The sequence below is a fragment of the Equus asinus genome, chromosome 21 (genome assembly GCF_041296235.1).
Source record: "Equus asinus isolate D_3611 breed Donkey chromosome 21, EquAss-T2T_v2, whole genome shotgun sequence".
Classification (NCBI taxonomy): domain Eukaryota; kingdom Metazoa; phylum Chordata; class Mammalia; order Perissodactyla; family Equidae; genus Equus; species Equus asinus.
The window spans coordinates 95,995,228-96,022,754 of NC_091810.1; the positions used below are offsets into that span (position 1 = coordinate 95,995,228).

General features: G+C 37.7%; 1 long non-coding RNA gene across 2 annotated transcripts in view; it reads left to right on the forward strand.

The window, feature by feature from the left end:
• The first annotated feature begins 316 nt into the window (after positions 1 to 316).
• LOC106836584 (uncharacterized) overlaps positions 317 to 27,527 on the forward strand; it is a 48,637-nt gene continuing 21,426 nt past the window's right edge. The window contains exons 1-3 of one of the 2 annotated variants that reach the window (XR_011496703.1): positions 317 to 1,180; positions 4,302 to 4,403; positions 8,535 to 8,618. This is a non-coding gene — a long non-coding RNA (uncharacterized lncRNA). The remainder of the gene's footprint in view (positions 1,181 to 4,301; positions 4,404 to 8,534; positions 8,619 to 27,527) is intronic. The other variant, XR_001399389.3, reaches the window with a different exon arrangement.

Genomic DNA, 27,527 nt, shown 5'->3' on the forward strand with positions numbered 1-27,527 from the left:
TTAGTTTCCTTGAAAAAGTTCAATGTGGTTTTTTATCTTGAAATAGTCTTTTTTTCTTTTAAAACATTTGAAGCCTAATAAGACTAATATAAAGTAACTTTTTAAAAATACATTCTGATATCTATAGTAAATAAGTCTGAGTGGTACCTTTTTCTTCTGTCAACTATGATTTTTGTTTTCTTTGCTCTGTAGTTTTTTTTCCTTAATAAGAATATTGTTAATCTTTTTCTGCTTACCGATCAAAGAACAGAGATCTATGAAGGCCCAGTACTTGTCCAAAACAGTGTAGGTTTCCTCTTAGTTCTAAATACTCTGACTTAAATGGTGATAAAAACAACCTCTCAGAATCGCATTTTGACAAAAGCCCCAATTTCCAGAGTTTAATAAGTATACACAGGTTGCAAGTAAACTGACATAAATTTTCTCTTAATCCTCAGTTTTCCGACGCTTTAAATAAAACTTATTAAGTGCAAAACCACAACCGCCAGCAGGCATGTCAGCTAGGAAGCTTCCTGTTGCCACCGCCCGTCCTCCCTCACAATCTTTGACCCAGAGGTTTTCTGATCGCCTTGTCTAGGAAGGGTGAGGTGGTTTTGCTAATGCACTGAGCAAAGACTTTATTGATCACGAATTGTGATTGCTCAACTCAGCGTCATGAATCTTTCAGTGAATAGGATTGCCTCCAAGATGCTTCCTTTTTCAGAATTGATGACTTCCTCTTTTTCTCTCTCTCTTTTTTTTGTGATTATTTGAAGGAAGGGTGTGAAGGGTAACATCAAGAAGACTAGTCACATATCACTGATGCCACAATTAATTGTGTCTTAATGGAAGAGTAGAAATTCCCTAGTCAGAGAAGGGGAGGGAGAGGCATCCCCGGTCACACAAATGCGGCTCAAGGACAGAGCAGTGTGACAGAGTGGCGTGTTTGGCAGACACCATTTCAGTGCAGGTTAAAAGCAAAACGTGCAGGTGGTGAGAATCTTCTTGGAGGAAGAAATGTTCAAGGCTAGCTGACTGCAGATCCGGGAAAGCTGGACGTGTTTATATCCGGGTTCTGCGGTTAGTGGCGAAGCTTGGACGGAGTTCGCCAGAACAGTGATGTGACTGTTCTATGATTCGAGACAGGTGGTGATTGTGTGCAAGACGGATAAACAGGAAACAGAGATGTCGGAGTGACCAAGTAAGTGTCTATTCAAGAGTCTGAGTATCTTAATAAAAGTCTTAACTAAAGCAAGGCCAGTGGAATTTGAGAGCTATTTTAATCACAGAATTAAGAAGACACTGATGACTGGGAGGTATTTTCAGAAGTGTGGGGAGGGCTTCAGATACGAAAGAGGGAAATTGATGTATAATGTGAATAATGGAGAAATAAAGCTGTGCGAGAGTAAATTGGTTCAAATCTTATGGAGGTCAATTTGGCAAATAACAGCAAAATATATATGTGTAATATACAATATATAATATATATAAAACCTTTGATCTCATAAACCCACTTCTGTGGATTTCTCCTATGATATTGTTGAACACATGTTAAATAATTTATATACTAGTCTGTTCATTACCTGAGTGTTATTTACACCAAAAGATTGGAAACACTTCCAATATATATCAGTGGGAAATTTAAATAAATTATGATATATCCGTCCAGTGGATTACAAAACAATGGTTTAAGGGGGAAAAAGCTTGTTTCTATGTATTGGAATAAAATGATCTCCAAACTAAGTTCATTTTTTTTAAGTGTACAACACTGGGCAGGAAGACTCTTTCTTTCCCTCTTTCTTTTTCTTTCTTTCTTTGTTTCTTTCTCTCTTTTTCTTTCTTTCTTTCTTTTTTTTCTCTCTTTCTTTCTTTCTTTGTTTCTCTCTTTTTCTTTCTTTCTTTGTTTCTCTCTTTTTCTTTCTTTCTTTCTTTGTTTCTCTCTTTTTCTTTCTTTCTTTCTTCTTTTTCTTTTCCTTTCTTTCTTTTTCAGCTTTATTGAGATATAATTGATTTTCAATGAACTGTACATATTTCAGGTTAAAATTTGATGGATTTTGGTAAATATATGCACAGATGAAACCATCATCTCAATCCAGTTAAAGAACGTATCTGTCACCTCCTAAAATTTCCTTGCACTCTCTGGTAATCCCTTCCTCCCTTTCTTAACCCTCCTTCACCCCATTCTGGGTTTTGTCACTGATCTGTTTTCTGCCACTATAGATGAGTTTGCATTTCATAGAATTTGATATATGTAAAATCTAATAGTATATTGTCTTTTTGGTCTTTCTTCTTCCATTCAGTATGTTTATTTTGTGATTTAGACACACTGTTGTCTGTATTAATAGTTGTCCTTTTTATTGCTGAATAGTATTCCGTTGTATGATAAACCGCAATTTTTTTACTCATTCGTATTTTGATGGACATTTGACTTCTTCCTAGATTTGGGTATTACAAATGAAGCCATTGTGATCATTGAGTGCAAAGCTTTTGTGGTCTTGGGTGAATACCTGGAACACTGTTTGAGTGATCGGGTAAATGTATGTTTGACTTTTGAAGTTGTCAAACTATCTCCAGAGCGGCGGCACCATTTTGCGTTCCCACTGGCCGTGGATGAGAGTTTAAGGGGCTTCACATGTTCTCCAAGATGGAGTGTGGTCAGCCTTTCAAATTTTAGCCATTTTATTGTGAGGATGGTGGACTGTCATTATGAAATTCATTAGCGTTTCCCTAATGATTAATTATGCCGAACCTATTTTTATGTGATTTTTTGCTGTCTGTGTGTTTCCTGGGAGAAGTGTGTCAAATTTTTAGCCCACTTTTCAGTGCTGCTGCACGTCGACTTATTGTGGAGTGCTAAGAGGTACGGATTCTAGATATGAGTGCTTTTCAGATAATAGTTTTGCAAATATTTTCTCTCAGTTTATGGTGTGCATAATCATTTTCTCAAGAGTATATTTTGAAGAGCTAAGGAGTATAATTTTGATAAAGTCTAATTTGTTAACTTTCCTTTCATGTATTTCCATTCATATATTTTGTGTCATGTTTAAGAAATCTTTGTCAAACCCGAGATGACAAAGATTTTTCCTATATTTTCCTCTAGAAGTTTTGTAGCTTTAGCTTTTACATTTAGATGTATGATCTGTTTCAAGTGAATTTTTTGCACATAGTATGAAATAAAGGTATACTTTGATTTGTGCTTTTTTTTTTTCATCTCTGGCTGTTTAACTTTTCAGCACTTTTATTTGAAGAGACTGTCCTCCATTGAATTGCTTAGGCACTTTTGTCCAAAATCAACTGACTGCACGTGCTACATGCATGGATATATCTGTTCCCTTCCATCTCTTCCCTTGATTCACACTCTGGGACTTTGTGCCCATGGCAAAACAGAAAGAAACTGCTTTACTGCCCTGTGAAACCAGAAGAGTGTGTGCCAGGCAGAATCCTGGCAGGAGGGAGCGGGAAGCCCCCAACGTGATTTCCATGAGGGGGACTTTGACAAAGGCTCACACAAGAAGGGAGCAGAGAAGGACGTTGGTCTTGGGAAAGAGAAAGAACCTAGGACTCTCTCAGGTAGACTAGCCATCATGAAACACCCCCATTTCAAGCATGTAATTACAATATGTAGTAACTAATTATGAGGAAAGGCGCACAGTGTTTTAAAGACACATAACCACTGTCAGAGAGTGCTGACCGAAAAAAAGAGTTAAAGTTAATTGGGTAAATGGCATTCCAAGTAGAGGGACTATCCCATGTGATGAGCCTCTAATGAAAGGTAAAATGGTACATTTTTTTTAGCTATAAAAATGCCAGAACGGTTGAAACAAAGTATGAGAAAATGCACCTGGAAGGCCAGCCACAGAGGGCCTCACAGTCAAGTCATAGATGGGGATCTTTATTCCAGGAGCAAAGGAAGGCATTGAGGAGGGAAGTGATGAGTGAAGAGCCATGTAATTCAATTTGTAATTTGAAAAGAATTCTCGTCTGATGAGCCCCATCAGACTTTCCACGGTATAAAAGATGGTGAGCCTACTGACGTAGCTACTGCAATAATTCAAGAGAAAGATTTGGAAAGGCGACAGTGGAGAATAAAGTAAGATCATTGGATTTCTTGATGGAGTTGATAAAGTTAGACTTTACTGAACTTGAGGAATGAACTTTAGGAAGACCCACAATGCCTTTACTTTGGTTCCCACTCTATTGAATGTTTTGTAAGAACTGGATCCATTCTGGGAGCAAATAATACTCCTCTAGGCAGAGAGCCAGTTCTGGACCTATTAGCATTCAGATCCATATTTTCGGTCCATTTCTGCTCTTTTTCACAGCGGCTAATCCCTGCAGACTGCATTTACCCAGCTGACTTTTGGTTGTGTTCAGCCAATATAAGGCACGTGCAGGAGACTGAAGGATGGGAGAAAGATGCCAAGGTAATTTGATGTCTCTTTCTCTTTCTCTCTGTCTTTCCCTTTCTCTTCCTCCCTCTCTCTCTTTCTCTATCTCTTCCTCCCCCTCGCTCTTTCTCTTTCTCTCTCTCTTCCTCTCTCTTTCTCTTTCTTTCTGTCTTTGTCTGGTATCTCTCTTTCTCTTTCTGTTTCTCTCTTTCTCTTTCTCTCTCTCTCTCTCTTTCTCTTTCTTTTTGTCTCTTTCTCTTTTTCTCTGTCTTTCTCTTTCTCTTTCCCTCTGTCTCTGCCTTGGGTGATGACTTTCTCTTTCTCGCCTTGGGTGGTGTCTCCAGCCATAGATCTGTTTCCTTATGGCTCTAGTTCACACCAGACAGGGCTAATGTGTTTCTAGCTTCCCCTAGTGACTTCAGCCCCTAGAATTTCACAGCACATTCTCCCTTTGACTCTGCAGCCTAGGTTGACGGTAGCTTCCTGCTATTGCTAGCCTCTGGGTTGCCTTTATATACTCTATTTGACTTCTCAGCCATCTCTTCACTTGTGCAACCAAATCCCCTCTGTTTTAAATTCTTAGAGAGTTTTCTATTTTCTTGTTTGGACCTTGAGTGATACAAGTCTCAAAGCCCAAATATGGAATTAATAATTATAAATGCTTAAGACCCACATCATGGGCTTGGCTCATGGTCAGTGCATTCCAGGTCAATGCAGGAGGTGATCTTTAGGGATCAAGAGAAACAGTCAGGTAATAAATTAAGCACTGAGCTCTTTTGTTTCACTAGGCAGCCCATTAGCTCATAGTTCTTTTTTTCCAAAGCAGAAAATTTTTTCAAGAGTAAAAGAGTCATTTTTACATATTTAACCAGTAGGGATCTATTGTAAGACTTGGATCTTAGAATGCTGTGGATTTATGCTGTCCTTCGTAACATCCCAACTACATACAGTAATCATTCTGAACCAGATGTTAGTTCTTCTACAAGATTTCAATCTTTTTTCAAAATTGTTATTGAAAATCATAAATAATCATATAAAATAATAATTTTATCAAGATCTATGTTGTGTCAACAATCATTTATCAAGTACCTACTAAATGAGAGGCATAATAACATTTCTACATATAATATTGGGTTTCATATCCCTTGTTTGTCACAATAAAAAATTTAGAAACTGATACCCAGAGATGTTAATGAAATTGCAGAAGGTCATTGTAATAGACTGTGATGTCTCTCTTATGACCTGCTGTAGACAATCTATTTTATTTTTGGCATTCTTTAGACTGAATTTTTCCGCTTTTTTTTTTTTTTTTGGTTCTTTAGGCCAGATACTAACTAGACATCAAAGAGAAATGACATATTAGGTCATTGCAATTTGATGGAAAGCAGCAATATTATAATTAAAATATTTCAACATATGGAGGCAAAATGGAAGTGTCTGAGAGAATTAACATCACATTGAAAGACTAAGCCTTTCTCTAGAATGAAATCTAGCATATTGAACAGACTGAGAAAGTTTCTGTATCAGTCAGCTTTCTAAATTTCATCCAACAGAAACTAATTGTGGCAAAATTATTAAAATAAATTTTGGAAAGAAAATTGGCTTCATACTATCTCTGATAAGTCCAGTTTTTAAAACCTGTTCAGTTAGGGGCTGGCCCCGTGGCTGAGTGGTTAAGTTCGCACGCTCTGCTGCAGGCGGTCCAGTGTTTCGTTGGTTCGAATCCTGGGCGCGGACATGGAACTGCTCATCAGACCACGCTGAGGCGGCGTCCCATATGCCACAACTAGAAGGACCCACAGCAAAGAATGTACAACTATGTACCGGGGGGCTTTGGGGAGAAAAGGAAAAATATAAAATCTTTAAAAAAAAAAAAATAAAACCTGTTCAGTTAGACCAGGATGACCTTCACCAAAGGCCCTGGCCAGGGAATGTCACTTCTGTAGAAAAAAGCAGGACTTGTTTTTCCCTGACAACAGACCACAGTTGAAGGGGGATTGGTAGTTTAGGGTCCATGAGTCAAGGGACAGCAGCAGGAGTCTGTCTCAATGCAGCCATCCCAGTGACCATCTTGCCCCTTAGGTAAATATTCACGTTAACGTATTTAAAGAACTATAACACTGGTGGAGCAGAGCAAATTTATTGTGGGTGATGATGATCCTATGCAAGAACTGTCCACCATCGTGGCACCTTGAGGAGCCACCATGGCCTGGTCTGAATAGGAGTTTCATAACGATCACATCTCTTCAGATGGTTCAGGTTTCATCAGGGATGATCTGGAGCTTATGTGGGAGATAGCAGTGAGCCGAAGAAGACTAGCAGAACAGGGACTGTAGCCCTGATAAGACACGTTTCTGGTTGTCTGGGATGTGTCTGCGGGCTTCCATTGATAAGGACACTATCTTCAGCTCCTGTGAGGGCAGTAGCATCACTGATCTTTAAATCTGTCTTCAAACATGGTTCTGAAGTAACACCAGGTGTTAGACATTGTGCAGTAGGCAGAATAATAGCCCCCTAATGATGTCCATGTCCTAATCTCTGGAACCTCTGGATATGTTACTGTACATGGCAAAAGGGATTTTGCAGACGTGGTCAAGTTAAGTAGAAAACCTTCCCTACCTGTGGTCAGAGACAGATGTGATGACAGAAGCATCACATGCAGTGTGGTTTTTTTTAGATAAAGGAAGGAGACCATGAGCCAAGTAATGTGGGTGCATTCTAGAAGCTGAAAATGGCAAGGAACCAGACTCAATCCTAGAGTCTCCAGAAAGGACCATAGTCCTGCCAACATCTTGATTTTAACCTGGTGAGCCTAGTAGCAGACTTCTGACATATAGAACTGTAAGGCCATACATTTGTATTGTTTAAGCCACTAGTCGTATGGTCTTTTGTTATAACAGTGTAGTGAGTTGAATGATGGCCCCCAAAAAGATGTGTCCATATCCTAACCCCCAGAACCTGTGAATATGACTTAATTTGGAAAAAAGGTCTTTGTGGATATAAATAACTTAAGGATCTTGAGTGGATTATCTGGACGGGCCCTAAATCCAGTGATGTGTCCTTATGTTAGATTCATACAGTGTTTAACAATACATATATCATAGATTTGCCGTGAGGATTAAATAAAATAATGCATTTTAAGTATTTGCCCTGGTGAATTATAAAAAGACCTTAAGAAATATCAAAAGCTATTTTCCTGATTGTTGTTGTTATTAGTAGTAGTTGTATCAGATAATCTTCAATAATTGATCAGATTGGGCCTGAATTTGATAACATTTTTGTGCACCTACTGTTATATATGTGCCTGGAACCATAGGAGAAACTTGGAATGCAGATGTGAATTAGAAATCATTCATGTTTTCAATAAGCTCAGAGTCTGAGCTTAATTAACTTTTTTATAAACGTCCCAATATCAAGCTTCAATGAGGGCACAAACAGGTATTAACGAAAACTCTTGTTCATCTAAGACTATCCAATACTTTCAGCTTTTACAAGTAACTTCATGCATGTATTCAAAAATGTTTGAGTTCACTTCTTGGGCAAGGTGCTTTGATAAAACATTTGGCTATGTGAAAACGATACGACATCACGTGCTTTCAGAGCCAAGAGATCAACTGGGAGATGGTGGTAATTGCTGTAGGAGAGGCCCAGGCCAGACCTCTGAGAGGGAGACGGAAACATCAGCCTTGCTTTTGCATTTCAAATACTTCATTCAGAAAGCAGATAAATTTTAATTCATCTTGTGATAGTCCAATAACTTTAGCTCTAGTGATTTACTTTGTATGAGGAGGTGATTTAGTTCCACTGGTGTGCTGCGAGTTGATGGCATTCGAAATCAGCGACTGGAAGATCCGTTGCCTGTGTGCTAATCCAGATGCTGCATCTGCGTCTAGGACTAGAAGTCATCTTGCCTCACTCTCACTCCCCTGCACAATAGAAATGACAGTAATCCAGTGGCTTACATTCAACTGTTTACTCTGTAAAGTTTTCTGGATGGCAGTACTTATACTTTATTTTAACTTCATATTTATTTACAAAAATCAATGGTTCTCCTGTGGGAAAACCAGCACCTTCACCACTCTCCCTTGCTCCTCTTGTAGGATAGAGGCAGGAAGACACCAAACTCTCTTAGGCATGACTATTTCCTATTCATATCTTTCCAACTAGGTTCATCTCTATGACGAAGAGACAAAGAAATCAAGGAATCATTGAGCAAGATTGACCAACATGGCCCCACCAGCGTGATTGCTCGTAAGACAGCCTGTTCTGTTGCCCAACAACTTTAAGAATAATAATGGCTAACATTTATGTAGAATTTACGATATGCCTGGTAGCATTTTAAGTCATATTTTAACTCTTCAATATAGACTTATGATTTAGGTGCTACTATTATGGGTGGGCAGACTAAGGCACAGAAAGGGTAATTTGCCATTTGTCACACAGTAAGTGGTGGAGATGAGATTTGAACCTGATGGTCTATCTCAAGAGTTTGTACTCCTAACCTGTCTACATTGTGATTCTATTAAGGAAGTTTTTACATTGGTTCAAAGCTACCATATTTCCGAAGCTTAGTCCTTGTTATTCTGAATGATTTTTCACAGATTAATTGAAATCTTTAACTTTTAGAATTATAAAATATTAGTCTTGGAGGAGTCTCCAGAAAGCAGGTGGATTCCTAGATGAGCATAATGTATAGGTACAGAATTCTAATCCAATGTCCACATATTAACCCTTCAAATATTTTTAATTCAATAAATCAACTATCATATTTAACTCAAAGCTATCTCATTCCAAGATGAAATATTACTGGGTCTATTCACTATTTATCCTGTAAAATAGTCCCACATTTTTCACCACTGGGTTTGCTCCGTCCTTCTACAATAGAGCATCTCGGTGTCCTTTGAAAACATGGCACTCAGAATCTCACATAATCCTTCCAGCTGAGTTCTTGCCCAAAGAGTGTGGGATAATTACAACTCTAGACTCAAATTCTATAATTCTGTGAATACTGTCTTCACTTCCAATGGCTTTTGGGGGCGATGTTGATGCCAGCGTGGCAGCTCTGAGTATCTGAGAGACAGTATTGGTTCACAGAGATCTTGAAGTCGGACAGTTTCCCCCAAGATGACCTGATCCTGCTCCTCCCCCTCCTCCTTTTCTAGAGTTGTCAATCCATGCCTCCTTCTTTTGCCATTATAAAGTTTTCTTATATATACAAACCCAGGGCTTTTTCTTTCTTTCTCTCTTGAATATGATCTATTTGACCTGTTAAGAACTTTTCGATATAACCTGTTTCTGAGACGATTCCAGCGTTGCGTTTAATGCATTTGATAGGCTTACAGTTATAATAATAGTGCTTCTCACTCAATACCCCTCAGCAGATTCCCTGAATCTCAACTTCTTTCATAACCTTTTGGAATTAAGATGGACAATTCATGGACCACTTCCTTAATATCTTAATAGGCAATATCTATCAATTTCTTCCTCCTGATTATTTTATTTTATTCTCTGCTATTCCTGATTGATGAGGTAACTCTCTAGTCATTGCATTGCTTTCCTGGCGATTCTGCTCTTGTTATACCCCATTTTAGCACTTAATTTGTTTATTCCTGCATCAGATAAATTTTGTTTTGATGAGTGTTTTGAGATGATAGAAGACAATTATTTCTAAAATCCTATCTGGAATTTTGCTGGACTTATGTATTAAAATCATCTCAGGTCAGCTTCCAGAATACTCTTTTGGAAAATCAGGGCATTACTTATAATCAATAATATTCTGAAAACTTCCCATATTCCATTATATTATAAAGACTGTATTGTAAGGTTTTATTACAATAGTGTTGATAATATATCTGAGAATTATTCTAGTAGCCTGAGATAAAGTCTGCCTGGTTCTGGAATTTTAAACTAATATTAAACTATTTTAAGTATATATAGTAAAATAAATAAGTACAGCTTGGGAAAAAGAGACTGACCACCTTAATAAGGACCAAAAGATCACACTTGCCTTGATGAAGTCACCATCATTCAGGATGCACACCTTAATCTTGGATAATGAGAAAGATGATGAGTCAGCAAACCAAGAATAACTCCACCAGCGCCAGGTAGCAACTTGAACCAATTTTACAGAAGATGACCTGTGAAATTTGCACTCTTTGCTTCAGGGGGAATTAAATATGGGCAGAAGAGAAGTAATTTCCAGACAACTGAATCTAGCCAGTATGTGGATCAAAAGTGAGGTTTCTCTCAGAACTTGGGAATTAGGTAGAAAAGACAACTATACAGCAAAGTCTAAAACAGATTTGAAAAATCATATCAAAGAGACAAAATGGCTTACAGACCAGCAAAACTTGACTCTGTTCGCCCTTCTGTGTCCCTAAAAGTCCATATGTTGAAGCCGTAACTCCCAATGTGACTGTATTTGGAGATGCAGCCCCTGGGGAGCTAATTAAGCTTCAATGAGGTTTTAAGAGTGAGTTCATAATCTGGAAGGTCTGGTGTCCTTGTAAGAAGAGGAGACGCCAGAGAGCTCTCTCTCAGCACACACACGGTGGAAAGCCTACTTGAAGACACAGGGAGAAGCCAGGAAGAGAGGTCTCACCAGAAATCAATCCTGACAGCATCTTAATCTTGAACTTCCAGCCTCCAGAACTGTGAGAAGATAAATCCCTGTTGTTGAAGCTCCCTAGGCTGTGGTATTGGTAATGACAGCCTGGGCAGACTAATACACGCTTGGAGCCTTTTTCAATCACCTCTTACTGTTGGAGGCTCAGAATCACTTTCATTTTCTAATCCTATAAGGCCATTGGTTTCTCGAATCTGTTCCAATTCTTCCAAGTTCTGTTGAAAAACCTGGCAGTTATTGCTTAAGCTCATATCTTTCTTGCCACAGCAGGCTAGAGGCCACTGAGGCTCTTCCAACTACTTTTCCTGTAGCTACGGCCTCAGTTGACACACGCTCAGTCTCCAAGATATTGCAAATGACAAGCTTAACAAATTTTGTGCTCTCGATCAGCTTTTCGTACATTTTAGTTTCTTCCTGGACCCACAGTTGGACTATTTTCACATTCTCTCTTGCAGTTAGAGGTGTCTCTCCTCCTCCTACAAATAGAATAAAGACAACCTTCAGAGACACCTAGGAACCCTGTGTTGAAGATGATGGGGCCACGTAATAGAATGAGCCTTTGTCATTCTGGCTAACTGAAAAACATAAACTGAATTATTATGTGTGCAAGAAATAAAATTTTTATGTGTTAAGTCATTGACTTTTGAGTGTTTCACTGGTATGAGAGCTGGAGTTATCTAACACAAAAACTGCTACTGAAAGTGGATGCTCCTGAATCGAAATCCTCAAGTATTTGGCATTGACTCGGCAGTTAGGTGCTGAGTGATAACAGATGTCTCAGCTGGAGATCCGTGCTCGACCCAGAGCTCCCCTCCCAACAACCCGTGTTAGAAGCGTAGCTAGTGTATGTAAGAAAAAAAACTGTTTTAAGCTACTGAAATTTTGGCATTTTTGTTTTCACAACATAATCTAGCCACCTTGACCAATATAAAAAAGTCATCTAAAAATTCGATCTTTAAGAATAAAACAAACTATAAACTACAAAATAATATAACTAGCAAAGTATGCAGGGCCTAAGTTTAAAAAACTGCCATTGAGCATCATACCAAAATACATGAATAAATAGTAACACATATCTAGTTCTTAGAAATATTTTGGAGATGTTCATTCTCCTTAAATCAATTTATTTTTATTCAAAGTGAACCCAACAAAGTTACTGCCAGGTTTTATTTTCAGGTTAAACAAGGACATCAAACGATCAGGAAACTTAATGAAGAGAAAATATTGGAGGGCATAATCCTACCGTTTATTAAAATGTATATTTAAAATTATAATAATTAAAACAGCTTAACATGAATAAACATTCAGATTGCCAAAAACTTTGAAGAGTTTGAGATTTTACTGTATGTACAAGCTAATCAGCTAGCCTGTGACTGTTTCAAGGATGCTGACAGGAGATGTGAAGCTCCTGCGTCAGAGGAAAGACTTCTTTATGCACAATACAACAAGCAGCATGACCATCAGCATATCTGCAGTGCTTACCTTTGCCCACAAATTCCGCTGGGATTGCGCCATGAGCCCAGATGACACCTGCATGTGCAGAGGGTTTTATTTAAGGGGAGGAATCCAGGGCAAAGGGCCTAGCATTTTTTGAGCAAACAGTAAACATTGTAGCAAGTAATGAACAAGCCCGTCTCCCCCAGCTCCTGTCCTGGGAAGCGAACAGTTCTAGGGTAGTGTTGACCTGTGTAACTAGATGCGGAGACTGCTCGGTATCAGGAAGTATGTGAGCCTTGCACACTCTGCAAGATTATTCAGGCATGGTCAGGACTCATGTTGGACTGCCTCTCCCTACGTGGAACAATGGAAATGGAATACGATAAATAACCCAAATACACATTTTTTAAAAACCCAGATAGTAATTTAATAAATGATAAAATGGCATTGCAATATGATAAGAAGAAGACGGATTTTCTTTTTAATGGTAGGGAGCAATTGGTCAACTATTAGAGAGAACAAGCTGGATTCCTATAGTCATCTTTATATCATAATTCTGGATGGACCAAAATTTAAATATTATAACAACCAAGCCAGGGATTTATTTTTTAAATCTTGAAAGCAGGAAACCCTTTCTAACAAAGATGTAAAACATAAAACAAATGCAATTAACTTAATATTTAAGACGGTAAAAATATCAGTAGTAAGTATCAAATGACAAACTGAAAAAAGTTTGCAAAACATTTATACATAAAATATATAGACAGGGTTCTTAATATATAAAAAGTTTTCATAAATCAATACAAAAACCAAGAGCAAATAAAAACAGGTCGAGACATAAACGGGCAGCATGCAAAAATACTATTGAAAATAACAACATATGAGAAGTGTTCAACCTCAATTACAATTAAACAGTTCATTTTTGGATGCTATGTCAGCAATATCCAGCAAAATTTTACTGCATGTACACTATCTCTAGTACAATCTTAAGAGAGCAAAGAATCTTGTCTTGTGCCTGATCTTAAGGGGAAAGCATTCAATTTTTTATCATTAAATATGATGTTAGCTGTGGGTTTTCATAGATGCCCTTTATCAGATTGAGGAAATTCCCTTCCGTTCCTAGTTTGTTGACTGTTTTTATCATGAATCAGTGTTGAATTTTGTTAATGCTTTTTCTGCATCTATTGGGATGGTCATGTGAGATATTTTGTTCTATTGATAAGAGATATTACATTAATTGATTTTCAGATGTAATTGAAATTGAACATTTTATTCAAATAAAGTCTGGTCCTTTGGGGAGAGCTCTGCGCTCTCTTTTCTTATGCACTTCTCCCCATGGGCTAAAGTTGAGCCACTATGCTGTGCTTTGGGCCAGGAGGCAGCCTCTGGTCTTCCTGGCTTGCCTCTCCCAGCTTGGAGCCTCTGCACCACGAGGGCACTTGGGTGAGGGCGGTTGGGTTCCCAGTATCCTCAGCCAGCTCTACCTGGGGAATAGCTTCTTCCTACTGGTAAGGACTGGGACGAAAGAGGGAGCCCCTCAGCTCTTGGCCACACTCACCATGACTTTAGCCTCTCCCCTCTAGAGTTGGAGGGGATGGGAAAGGCCAGCGGCCTCAATCTCAGTAACCTTTGATTGGAAGCTGAGGTGAGCAAACTCCATGTCCTTGACCACACCTGCCAGGGGGCAATGTACTCATGCTGAGTTGAGATGGGCAAGAAGGAAGGAAAGGATTGTGCCTCAAATGCCACAGATTCTCTGTTTTCGTCTAATTTTAGTACATTTTCTGGAATAAATGTTTCTTCGTTTGCTGTATGAACTTAGAGACTTTTTCAGGGGCTTTCTCTTTTTTATAGCTTAGCCAGCTTTGCTTGTTTTCTGGGCTATGGAGTTCTTCATGGTCCGATCCTGGAAGCTGCATATGATTTTATATATTTTAAATTTGGGGAAAGAAACCATAAAAATTTGCTAATAGCAATCTCTGAGGAGAAGGATTGGAGTCTGAGTAGGAGGGAAGCTCAATCTTCATTGTATTCTCTTGTGTACAATGAATTTGTTGAGTGACTAAATGAATTTTGTATGTCAGTTGTTTCCTTTTATGAATTTTTATATGAAAAATGTTTAAAATACATCATTCTTTTTCCTCTGATACCTAAGACCGTTTCACTACCCTAAGCATTCTCAAATAAGCACGTGGTCTCCAGCGTTACTGACCAGCAGACTGTGGGTGGGACCGATTTCTTGACATTTCATTACCAGAGGAGCACTGAGCACTCTCTGGACCCAGAAGGAAAATTACACAGAACTGAACATGGCCACCAGGCCCTCGACCTTCTGCTACGATGCATTTCTAGCCACATTTTCTCCCCAGCACAGGGTCACCTCTCATGCTCCAAAGCTCCTTTGTGACATTGCAAGCTCTCATTTTCCTGCCAGGTTCCCTAATGTCAGCACATGCGGACATCTGTCACTCTTTCCTCCGTGCTCCACAGTGGACTCACGCCACCTCAGAGCTTCAGCTATAAAGTGTTGATACATGTGTGTCTGTTTTTCCCACTGGACTGAGCTCCTTAAGGGCTTGTTCCCCTTTGGAGCCCCCCTAGAGCCTAGCACATAGTAAAATAGGAAGAATATTGACATAAATGGGCAAAATGCAGGATCTTTAGAGGGTAAATATGACCTACCTCATATGTCTTTGATTGTCCTGAAAAGAGTTCGTTTACTTCCTGCTATGAAAATGAGCTCAAAAAGACGAAATTTTTGAAGTACAGGTACAAAAGAGAACTGAATCAAACTGCTATTATATGAAGCTGCAGGGGACATAAGCTCAAGAAATGGCAAGGTCATGTAGGTAAATGGTGAAAGTCTGCCAGTGGTGAAAAGGAATGGCAAATATGAGTGGTTTGCATCTGTTTTTAGCACACAGCTGTCCTCATTCATAAAATCATCACATATTTGATCCATGTCTACTTCACTTGACCTCTAACCTGAGGGACTTTCGTTACACTTAGAGCCAGCGCTAATACCTTTCAATTCGAGAACAGTTACTCATTCAAAATTGTCACAGAATAAAGCCATTAAGGTCTGTCTTATCTATTTAAGTTTGCAGGTCTGTCTAGAGAAGATTTTGTAATCTTTAAAAAGTGAAGAGAAACATATTCTTGATCCAGAAATAAAGGCCCTTTTAGAACGGTTACAAAAGAGAATAGGAGAAATTTTCAGAAACAACCCTTCTTCCCATGAATTCTAATTGATTAATAAACAGTTTTTAAAAATCTTTGTTAATAGAATTTGAGAAAAGGACTTGGCATTACATCTGTAGTTCATTTAACCCAAAATCATCATGAAGGAAATAAAGGAGGGAAATAAAGTTGGAAATTATTATAATTGAACCAAATCCACAAACTGGTATTGGAATACACAGAACTAAAAGATAGATTTCCAGTTTAGCGAGACTATTTCTACCCTGTATCCATATGCTATTGTTGTGATTTCTTTGTTATTCACTCATTCAATATTTATGCAGTATCTAATTGGGGCCAGGCCCTGTGACAGGTTGTGGGGATATGTAAGGAACAAAACAAATTCTTCATGGAGCTGACGTTCCAGTAGGAGGATACAGACAACGAAAATGGAACAAATGAGATATGCCAGGTATAAGTCCTATAGAGACCAATAATACAGGAATGGGAAAGGAGAGTGCCTGAGATGGGGAAGTGCTATTTTAACCCGAACTAGTCTAACCCACCCAGAAAAATTACTCCTTTTGAAATTAGTGAAAGTAATATTCCAAATTAGGCCTGTCTTCCTTCTTTCCTTCCTTCCTCACCTGGTCTTTCATAATCATTCTTCCTCTTCAAGCATTGCCATAACACAGTGGAGGAAGCAAATAATATATTTTATTTATCGTGTGCTTTTCTAACTTTTTCCAAGAAGGACATGTAGATGGTTTCAATATTATCAGAAGATAAACACAGTGAGGAAATTTGCATAAAAGAAAAATGAAAGATGATAAAACAGGATGAAAACATGTCATGAAGCCCCACACTGATGCCAAAATTCCACAAATTTCGCTCTAAGCTTTCTAGCAAACAAAGAGGAGAGGGAAATTAGCTGTGAGATTCAAATAACCATAAGGTAAAACAAGTCAATTGCTAGAGTGACACATGGCTAGACTATGCCCCAGCTGGTCCTCCTTAAGAGGACACTTCACAGTAAACACAACAGCATCCCCAACAGCATCTTGCTTCATTGGAGAGTTTCTAACTGAAAGAATCTGAGTGTGAAGTATAACCCTATGCTACTGGAGTTCACAGTCTTCTTGAGGGTATCCACCACACACCCAAGAAAACATTATTACTTTAAGAGGTACTGTAGTATCTTCGTCAACATGCAATGCATCACAAATTAAAATTGCAAAAAAGGGGGGCTGGCCCCGTGGCCGAGTGGTTAAGTTCGCGCACTCCGCTGCAGGCTGCCCAGTGTTTCGTTGGTTCGAATCCTGGGCGCGGACATGGCACTGCTCATCAGACCACGCTGAGGCAGCATCTCACATGCCACAACTAGAAGGATCCACAACGAAGAATATACAACTGTGTACCGAGGGGCTTTGGGAAGAAAAAGGAAAAAATAAAAAAAATCTTTAAAAAAAAAATTGCAAAAAAGGGAGAATCCACTGTGGGCTGATACCATGAATTTTTGTTTCTTAGAAAGACAACTTAAACTTTGATTTTCTAGAACCAAGGATATATGGAGAAAAACATAAAGGTTATCCAGGATCCAGGTGAGGATGGCGGCAGTAGAGTTTAGGGAGATGTCACAATGACTTGTTTTGGAGACTGTAAGGAAATCATAGTGACTTGAGCAAACAGTTAATTTTATGAATAGCGGGAGAAGAGATTAAGATAGATAGGAGATGCTCCAGTCCTAGAGGATGAGCTTGAAAGTATGGATTTGGTGCCTCAAGCTTCAGGCTCTAAATTAGGGGTACATGGATAGAGTTCAGGAGGTGTATGGACTACTTGAAATTGTTCATGATTGTGAATGTATGCACATATGTGGAATTATCTGGGAAAAGTGCCTGTCTTGTTCATCATTTTTGAAAGGGACCTTAATCTCCCACCAATACTGTCAAACAACAACAACAAGTGTAGAAAGAGGCAATGATCAGCCACGGATGCTCTTTAATGAGGAGCGGTGCCGGACTCTAATTGAAAATGTTGGGGCTGCCAGCATAAAGTTGCCCCTGCTTTTGATAAATAAAATAACCGAAATGTAACTAAAATATAAAATTATTGCAAAAGACTGGACTTGGACATCTCAATTCGATAGACAAGCAAAGGGAGCTCAGAGTTCTTTTCCTCTGGCTCCCGTGATATCAGAAGCAACAATCCCCAATTTTGGGGCAGATAGCGTTTCCCACACCCTGCCCAGCCCTTACTCCGCTAAATTTATTCTCTTAACTGGTTGATGCAAGACTTTGTAATTCAAGTCCCAGTTTAGGGATTACGAGATCACACTGGAACGTCATCCTCAGGTTCAGGAACACACAATGGCCGGTAAGAACCACAACTTTCTAATTCAATGAGAATGATTTTCATTATTACACTTGTCACATAGGGAACTTATTGCAATATAATTTACAGATCACTAACACATCTTCCACAAAGTAGAACTGAATTCTTCTTTTGGAAAGCCTAATGACCATAAGAGAGATGAAAATGCAATTTTTTAAAGTATTGGGGAGGTGGTGATAGCAATAAAGAGCAAGAAAGTCAATATTAGGCAAACAAGAAATAAAATGAATTAAAGTTGTTTTAGGATTCAAAAAGTTCAGTCTTTCAAACAAAAATCTCTAAGCATATAAAATTTCATGTAAATCAAAAGTAATTTACTTCGCCAACTGGCTTTGTTTACTTTGGGGTATTTTACAATGTTTTTCCTCATGTTTCTAATTATAAAAAAGCTAATTATCTTTAAATTAAGGCATATATGACAGCTGATTTTGCAGTAAACTCATGAAAACAAATTTGTGTTTTCCCATGGCAATACCATAAGATATGCAAATATCATAATATTGTGGTTAGAAATAACCACACGTTCCTGTAAGATGTAAAACTTGGTCCTTCCTTACTATACATCACTGTAAAAGCTTAATTGTAATCTGTAAAACCCAGAAGCTGGCTGAAAATGTTATGTGTGCTCAGTAAAGACGACTGGCTCATTTGAAATTTCCTGGACTGCTCCTGTTGCCACAGAAGCTTGTTAAAACAAAGTAGCTGGATACATTCATGAGTTCCTTGACCATCTGGGGCCTCTCTCAGGCGATGGCACAGTGAGAGAGCTCCTGGCCAGGAGGTTGTGTGTGGGACCATAACTGAACACTGTGCCCTTTGCCCCTAGATTCTGGCAGCGTCAACACACCAGCCAGGTGAGCCATAAAAGTGGTTCTGTTCTCTCTTACTGTGTTATCCAATATAACCCTTTTGTGTTCTACCTACATGATACTTTTGTGTCCAAGACCATTATATTTTATGTTCAGTGGTCAGTATTACTGGTCAAAGCCCTTGATGGCTAAGCCCTAGGGCATCTTCCTAATGAAATCTATTCTCTACTTGGTCATTTCAGTCATATTCTTTCCGAAGCCTCTTCACTTTCTTAGATCTACAGAAAAAAATATGTGTGTGTGTGTGTGTGGTACATATATATGTTGTGTATCTGTGTGAGCCTACGTATTATCTATCTATTTATCTATCTATGTATAGAGAGAGATGACAAGAAAGAAACATGTGACTATGGTGCAGGATACCCACTCGTTAAAGCCTGTATATTTCTCACTACTCACGCGAAAATTTTGTTTCTTATATACCTGTTATTTTATTTATATTTAGAGAAAAAAAAGATCTGGGGAGGGGAGAATGGGGAGTTTTTGTTTAGTGGGTACAGAGCTCCATTTTGCAAGATGCAAAGAGTTCTGTGGATGGCTGGTGGTGATGGTAGCACAACAATGTGGAAGTACTAACGCCACTGAAGTGTGCACTTAAAAATGGTTAAGACGTTAAATTTTATGTTATATATATTTTACCAGAATTTTTTTAAAAGATGTGTTTGCCAATCTACCCAAATATTTCTTCTATTACAGAAATTATGTTTCAAATTTAAGTAACTATTTTCAAAAACATTTAATGGTTCCCCATGAACAGATTAACAGCACCACAACAATGTACATGACAGCGTAACCTTCATGGCCCTCGATTCTGATCTCGTTTTATCTCTCTGAGATCTTGCAACTGGCTACTTAATCCAAGGCATGACTCGTGGTTTTCTGAGTATGTCATTTATCTCATACCTACAACCTTATTTCATGTTCTTCCCCCTTTTTGGAAGTCCCTTCGCTGCTCTCCTCCTTCTTATAGAAATCATTCTCGTCTTCCAAGATTCAGGTAAAGTCTTCCTTCTGGCCTTAAGCCTTGTGGAATTCAGATCGCTCCAAATAATGTTAGATTTCTCTGTAAGCCCAAGACGCCTCACACAGATCACCACATATGATAACTTATCTACTTCTTTGCCCACCTTTCACGAAAGCGTCGCATCACAGCTGGGCCCTCCCGGTCAACAGACAGATCTACTGGAAAGCACCATCTATTTACTATTTTTCCATCTGTGTCTTTTTACCTCTTGCTAGAGTGTTTTACGTGGTAGACACACAAATGTTTGTTAACTTGTATAATATATCAAGATTAGTTACTTGAGCACCTCATTTTAGACACTATCTCAGAAAGTTTAAAGCAACAACCACCATGACAGCAAAGAAAGTTGAAGAACAAGCAAAGTAAGAATAAATTGGCTCACCCCACCTAAAGGCATTTTTTTAATTACTAGCTAAACGTTAAATTACAAAATAATCATTTTATAGAAACAAAGGCTTTGTCAATTTTAGACAACTAAATGATATATTTAGTAAATTTAGCATAATTGTTAATTGAAGGAACATTCCAGATCATGGGTGGGGCTATAAAATATGACCCTCCAGTTTTTACCCTCTAAAAAGTGGTTAAGTCACATCACAAATAATTGGATTGATTTTGGCTCACAACATTCATTCTTTGCTGCTATTGTGTGTTGCTCAACTGTGGGCTTTGCGTGGATATAATAAGCTAGTTTTTGTTAGAAAGTCAGATTATAAAGCCAGTAACTGTTGGAAATCTTGGTTGGTCTCTGTGGAAACCAATGTATGTGACTGGCATAAGTGTTGTTAATGAGAATGTCTGTGAGAATTTGACATTTGGTGTAATTCTCTGGCTTGACGTTAACTGCATTCTGTCCCACTTTACTATTTCATGCTTATTTGCAATTTGTAAAAATAATAACCACCGCATGCCTTCCCCTACGCCGCGTCCTTGGTGGCGAGAAAAGAATATACCCATCCCTTGTGCCCTGCCCTCCAGGCAGGAAGGCCAGGGAGAGACTGCCTCAGTGCTTTGTTAGTAGAATATAGTCAGATTCTCCTTCTGTCTCACCTGTTTAAATATATCATAGGATCAATTTTAACCAGAAAATTTTTTTAAAAATTTTTAATTGTAGCTGCTGTAATAATTCTAACGTATTTGCTTGGTACAAGAGTCTAAAGTTACAGAAGGGCGTTCAATGAAAATTCTCCCTCCCACGTAAGTGTCATTCAAATACCTAGTTCTTCTGGGTGGGGACCCAGCTATCAGTCTCTTGTCTAACTTCCTACAGATATTCCATACACAAGTAAGCAAAATGTTTATTTATTCTCATTTTACCCTTTTGTTCACACTAGTCATACCATCCTATACATATATCCACTTAATTTATCTTGAAGGTTATTCCATTTAAATATATAAGTGGTTACCCCACTCTCTATTTTTTCCTTTCCTATTAACTCTTTTAAACTGGGGATTGTGTCACATGTACATAAGTGGTGCATACATGTGTGTACACATATAGCAGACGCATCCGTATAGTTTATGAAAGGAACACAGAATAATAATAAAATGACCACTTATATACTACCTTACAGATGACATAGAACATTACCAATAAACTTAAAACCCATGTGCATCACTCTCTAATCAAATTTCCTCTTTTTCGTCATCCAGAATTATTTTTAAATTAAGTTTTATATTTAACATTCTATTACCTTTCTTGAATGTTTTTATCACAGATGTATTTATATGATTACTTATTTTCCTGTTATATGTGTTTCAGCAATAATGAAAAGAGAAATCATACTGCATGTATTTCTCTATAACAGACTTTTTACGTCAAGTGTGTGATTCATCTATGCTAATGTACCTAATAATAGTTCCCTGAGTTTCATCATCACGTAGGATTATCCACGCTCCTATTGTAAGAAATGAATTGTTTCCAGTTTTTTCCTGCTATAAATAACAGTGCCATTAACTCTCTGATATATGTCTCCTGCACATGAGGTAGTCTCTCTACAAAATGTATCTAATAGTGGAATTGTTGAGTCATGGGATATGAGCACCACCAACTTTACCGGATGATACCGAATTGTTTTCCAAAATGCATATGTCGATTTACGCTGCCACCACCACTTTTCTACATTCTCGCAATACTTTTTAGTTTCTGCAAATCTGTGAGTGTGAAACTGCATCTCATTTAATTTTCTTTCCTATTATTTCAAATTAGGCTGGGAATCTTTCAGAGGTTTGTTGGCCATTGTTTTTTTCCTCTTCCTGGAAATATGTGTTCACGCAATATAGCCACAGAAGAGAGTATAAAACATGTAGGCACAATTTAAAGAATAATTATAAAGCAGACTCTTGTGTAACTACAATTCAGGTAAAATTCAAAACATTCTCAACATTCCAGAAGCTCCCTCATGTCCACTCCCAGTCTTTCATCATTTATCCTCCAAGAGGTAACCATTGTCCTGACTTTTATTTTAATAATTTTCTTTCTACTGCTTGTTGATTTCTCACTCAAATATGTATTTCTAATCAGCAGAGCTTAGTTGTGTCTCTTATAAATGTTATAAAAATAGAATCATACCGTATGCATCATTCATTTCATTTAGATAATGGCCAATTGTTTTCCAAAATGGTTGCATTAAAATTATACCTCCACCAGCAGTCTATGACAGTTCCCATCGCTCCAAATCTCTACCACTTCTTGTCTGTCTTTCTTTCTTCCAACCAATCTGGTGGGCATGTAATGACACATCATTGTAGTTTCCATTTTTATGTCTCTTTTTATCAGTACTTCACATTTTTATTCATTATTTGTATTTCCTCTTTTATGAGATGCCTTTTTTATTGAGATATCTTTTTACTAAGGAATTTAGGAATTGTGCGAATAGTGTAGATACAAATTCTTTGCATTTATGTGTCATAAATATCTTCTCCCACTCAGTAGCTTACCTTTTCATTTTCATTGTGACCTCTTTTTATATATAGAAGTTTTTTATTTCAGTGTAGAAGAATTTGTCAGTCTTTTTGCTTATATTTAGTTCTTGTTTTGTATTTCATTTTTTAAAATCCTTGCTTACCTTGAGGTTTTAAATTAACTGTCCTATACTGGCATTTAAAATTGCCTTTCACATTCCATCTGGAATTGATTTTTGTTTATGGTTTGAGGTAGGGATCAAATTTCATTCTTTTCTATTTGGATCCCTAATTGTATGAGTGCCATTTATTAAAAAGTTCATCCCATCCCCAGTGATTTGCCGTGTGCTTCTGCCATATATCAAGCGTCCATAATTGTGTAAGTCCGTTTGGGGGCTTTCTTTTCTCCTCCAGTGGTTTATCTATTCCTTGCATGTCTTAGTTTTTATTGCTTAATAAAAATTATGCTGACATCTATTAAAGAAAAGCCTCCCACTTTATTCTTCTCACAGTGTGTTATGGCTATCTTTGGCCTTCTTCACTTCCATAATTTAATTGATACTTTTACAAGATTAAGTAACCCATACACAAACATGATCTATCTATTTATTTATTTAGGTTTAATTTCCTTCAACAGTTTTTAGTAAAAAATTGATGATTTTCTCCATAAAATTTCTCATATTTTTGTTTTATTTATTTCTGGATTCTGTGAGTTTGTTTTTTGTGTTTTTGGGTTTTTTTTTTACTATTTTAAGTTCTATTCTTTTTAAAATTGAACACTTGGTGTTCAGAAAGGCAATTGACATTTGCATTCTGATACCTTCTAATGTAACCTCTTTAACTTCTCTCAGTAATTCAAATGACATTAGGAGATTATATAGATTTTCTTTGTTGGCAGTACATTGTCTAAAACAAAATGTTAGGTTTTTTTCTTCCTTTCTAAATACTGTGTCCTTTCATTTATCTTATTTTACTGGCTTGGGCACTAAGGTGTATGTTGAATATAAGTGATAGAGTGGGCATTCTTTCCTTTTTCCTGATGTTAGAGGGAATGATTTTAAGGTTTTACCATCAAATTTGAGGTTGCTATGGATTTGATTAGGTACCTCAAATCAGATTTTTAAAATCCTCTTTTATTTTTAGTTTCCTATAAATTTTTAACAAGAATTGATTTTAAATGTCATTGAATGTTTTTCTGCATTGAGGTAATTGGTTAGATGATTGCATTGTTTTTCTTCTTTAATCCATTAATGGAGTGATTTTAACCAACTTTTTATTCCTGGGATATATCTAACTTGCTCATAAGTTACCCTCAAGAGGAGACTCCTCCTGTGTTTTTCTCTTCCCATCGCCAAGGTACAATATCAACTCACAGCTACATTAAAATAAATACTTTGCTTGAGGTATTTCAGATCTCATGGCTAGTTTGAATTTGGGTCACCCACCTGAGTGAGAGCTAACTTGTGATTCCATTTTCTAAGAGGATGTTTTATTCTGTGATTCACAACCATGGACAATATAGACATATTGTCTATGTTTGCACAATCTCCCCCACAGCTCACCCAACCCAGTAACCTTTTTATTAAGGCTGTGACCTTTTGGGGTCCCTTTTTTTTTTTTTTTTTTTGAGGAAGATTAGCCCTGAGCTAACTACTGCCAGTCCTCCTCATTTTGCTGAGGAAGACTGGCCTGAGCTAACATTGTGCCCATCTTCCTCTACTTTATATGTGGGACGCCTACCACAGCATAGTGTGCCAAGCAGTGCCATGTCTGCACCCAAGATCCGAACCGGCGAACCCCGGGCAGCCGAGAATTGGAACGTGCGAACTTAACAGCTGCACCACCGGGCAAGCCCCTCGGGGTCCCATTTTTATGAGGGAGTCTCTGATTCAACTCCCCACAATGCACAAGTCTGGCCTTTGCTCCTGTGTTACGTAGTTCTTAACAGTGAGGTTCCATGTCATTGAGGAACAGCAAGTTCTTTAGGCAACCACTCGTTTCTGTACCTGCTCACCTCTGATATGGCTTCTACGGAGTTTCCTTACTTTCTGGCAAACTTAGCCAAGTATCTGAAATTTTTTAATATTAATGCATTATGTTTAGTTGCTTTACAATGAAAGGATTTTCCTGGCTCCCTGGTGTACCATATTGAGGGAAACGAAAATTGCTTTATATATGGCCCCATGATATTCAATTCTATGTACATAACATCATCTATGTAGCCATATAGCTTTTGTTTCCATCGTCTATAAACAATGCTATACCAGTCATACGACGGAAGAGGAGTGTATTAGTAAAACGTTTTGGAGTCACAGAGACAAAGGGTTCCAGACTTTGGCACTGTGACAGATACCGCCAAATTGTTCTCCTTAGAGGCTGTGCTGCATTACCTTCCCCCAGCAACGCATGACACTGCCTGCTCCTCTTCACCCTCACAAGAGTATCTGCTGTCAAACTTTTGATCTCCGCCAGTCTTACAGAGATAAACCACAGCATAGCAGTTTTGGTTTAATTTGCAATTCTCATACTCTAAGTGAAGGTGAAGACTTTATGTATGTATAAGGACCATTCATAACTCTTTCTCTGTCAATTTCATGTACGTACAAGGACCATTCATAACTCTTTCTCTGTCAATTTCATGTATGTACAAGGACCATTCGTAACTCTTTTTCTGTCAATTTCATGTATGTATAAGGACCATTCATAACTCTTTCTCTGTAAATTTTATGTTCACATCTATATTTGTACTCTTTGTTCATTTTCTGTTGGATTGGTGTCATTTTCAAATTGATTTTCATTTTAGGTCATTGTGATGAGTTGGCAACATTATTTTTCTGCTTTTGGTCTTTTTGACTTTGCTTTTTTTGTCATAAAGAACTATTTTAATAAAATAAGAATTTTGCCTCTGGGTTTTGTATATCAACACTGGGAAAGTCTTCTAACTTGGGGTATTATGAATTGGCACTTTTATCATTATTTACTTTTTTATCAAATTCATTGTTACCTTTGCTACCTCCCTAGAAACTATAAGTACACAGGTTCAAGATATCTATGGCTACTTCCCAAATCTCCTATGTATCTGCTTTTGCCAACTACCATGTGTAATTTTAAAGTCTCTCTTGCAACTGCACTCTATTTTTCTGGTATTTAGACACACTATAGCATTCTTGGGGCAATTGGTAGTCCTTCCAATGGCATGGCTTGTCTAAGTTGGAAGGAAAGAATGACCACAATTTCCTCAAGAGTCTAGGTATTATCAGTAAATATTCTATGAACTGAAAAAGAATCTGGTACAAAAAGCATCAAGTAACAGGACAGTAATTCCCCTCTCATTCAACATGATTGGAATAGGCAATTAGCTAATTAAAAAAGTTAAAGGGGGTTATCATTTTAAAAGATATATCTTTTAATACATTAATGTACAGTCATTGAACAACATTTTGACTCATCACCAAGGACTTTGTTTGAGCATCACTTTGCTGATTAAAATTCAGTCATCTTATTGCAGATACCACACTCATTACAGCACCATTGACATTGCCATTTTTGGTCTATTTTAAAGTGTGTGTGTGTCTGTGTGTCTGTGTGTGTTTTAAACACTCTTCTAGAATTTTCACCATCATTCCAATCATTTATTATTCTTCATTTAAAAGCATTTATTTTACGCATGTGTTAGAAAGTACCCTCTAGCTATGATCATGCAAGATTAGGTAGGCATCTATCAATGTGCACTATAGTGGGAATGAAGAATGATGGTTAATTCAGTGACTTGGTTAAGTGGAATTAAATTAAGTACACTTCAATTGCATCTGCCATGGAGAGTGATGGTTAATTCAGTGAGTTGATTAGGTGGAGTTAGATTAAGACAGTTGAAATTGTATCTGACATTTTTACCTTTCCGAGGAGTGACAGGCATATTTTCAAATCCTGTAGTTTTCTGATTTTTAGTTTGGTTTTTTTTTAAGGCAGATTGTAGCAATGTGGATTTATGGATATAATTATATTCTGGCAAGTGGATTTAAAACATTGTTAGCCAAAAAAAATCTGGGAAAATGATAAAATACTTTTCCCCTCACATAATTGGCACTATTTGATTTAAGATGAGTTATTCTAAAATTTTTTCTTGTCTTTACGTGACCTTTAGCTATAGACAGCTTACAGAAGTTAGCACAAAGGATCAGCTTCCTTAATTAGACGTATCACATTTCACTTGGTTTCGGTCTTACCTGGAAATCTGAGAAAATACAACCTCATGGACAGCTGTGGACCACTGGTTCCACTGAAAGAAATATCGCAGAAAATAACTGCCGTTTGTTATCTGTAAACGTCATCGTCATCCTCATTATCATCATCAGAACTGTCAGTTACTGAGCATACACTGCACGTCTGGCACTGCAGTCTGTGCTTTCTTTGTTAAAAACCCATGAGGACGCTACAAGTTGTGTCTTATCGTTCACATTTTGCAGATGGGGGAAGCTCCGGCAGGTATCACTTTCTGAAAGGCAGACACTTAACACACATGAGAGCAGGATTGATAATGGTCTTGTCTAACTCTTTCCCATTCAGTAGAAGCTTTTTCACCAACATACTCTCTGTTAGTTAAAAATCTAGTTTAAAGTAACAGAAATAAACTTGAGTCAACTTAATTGAAATATGAGAATTAATGAACAGGATACCAGTTCATCTCATGAAACAGATTAACTAGTCAGACTTTTGGAAGGGACTAA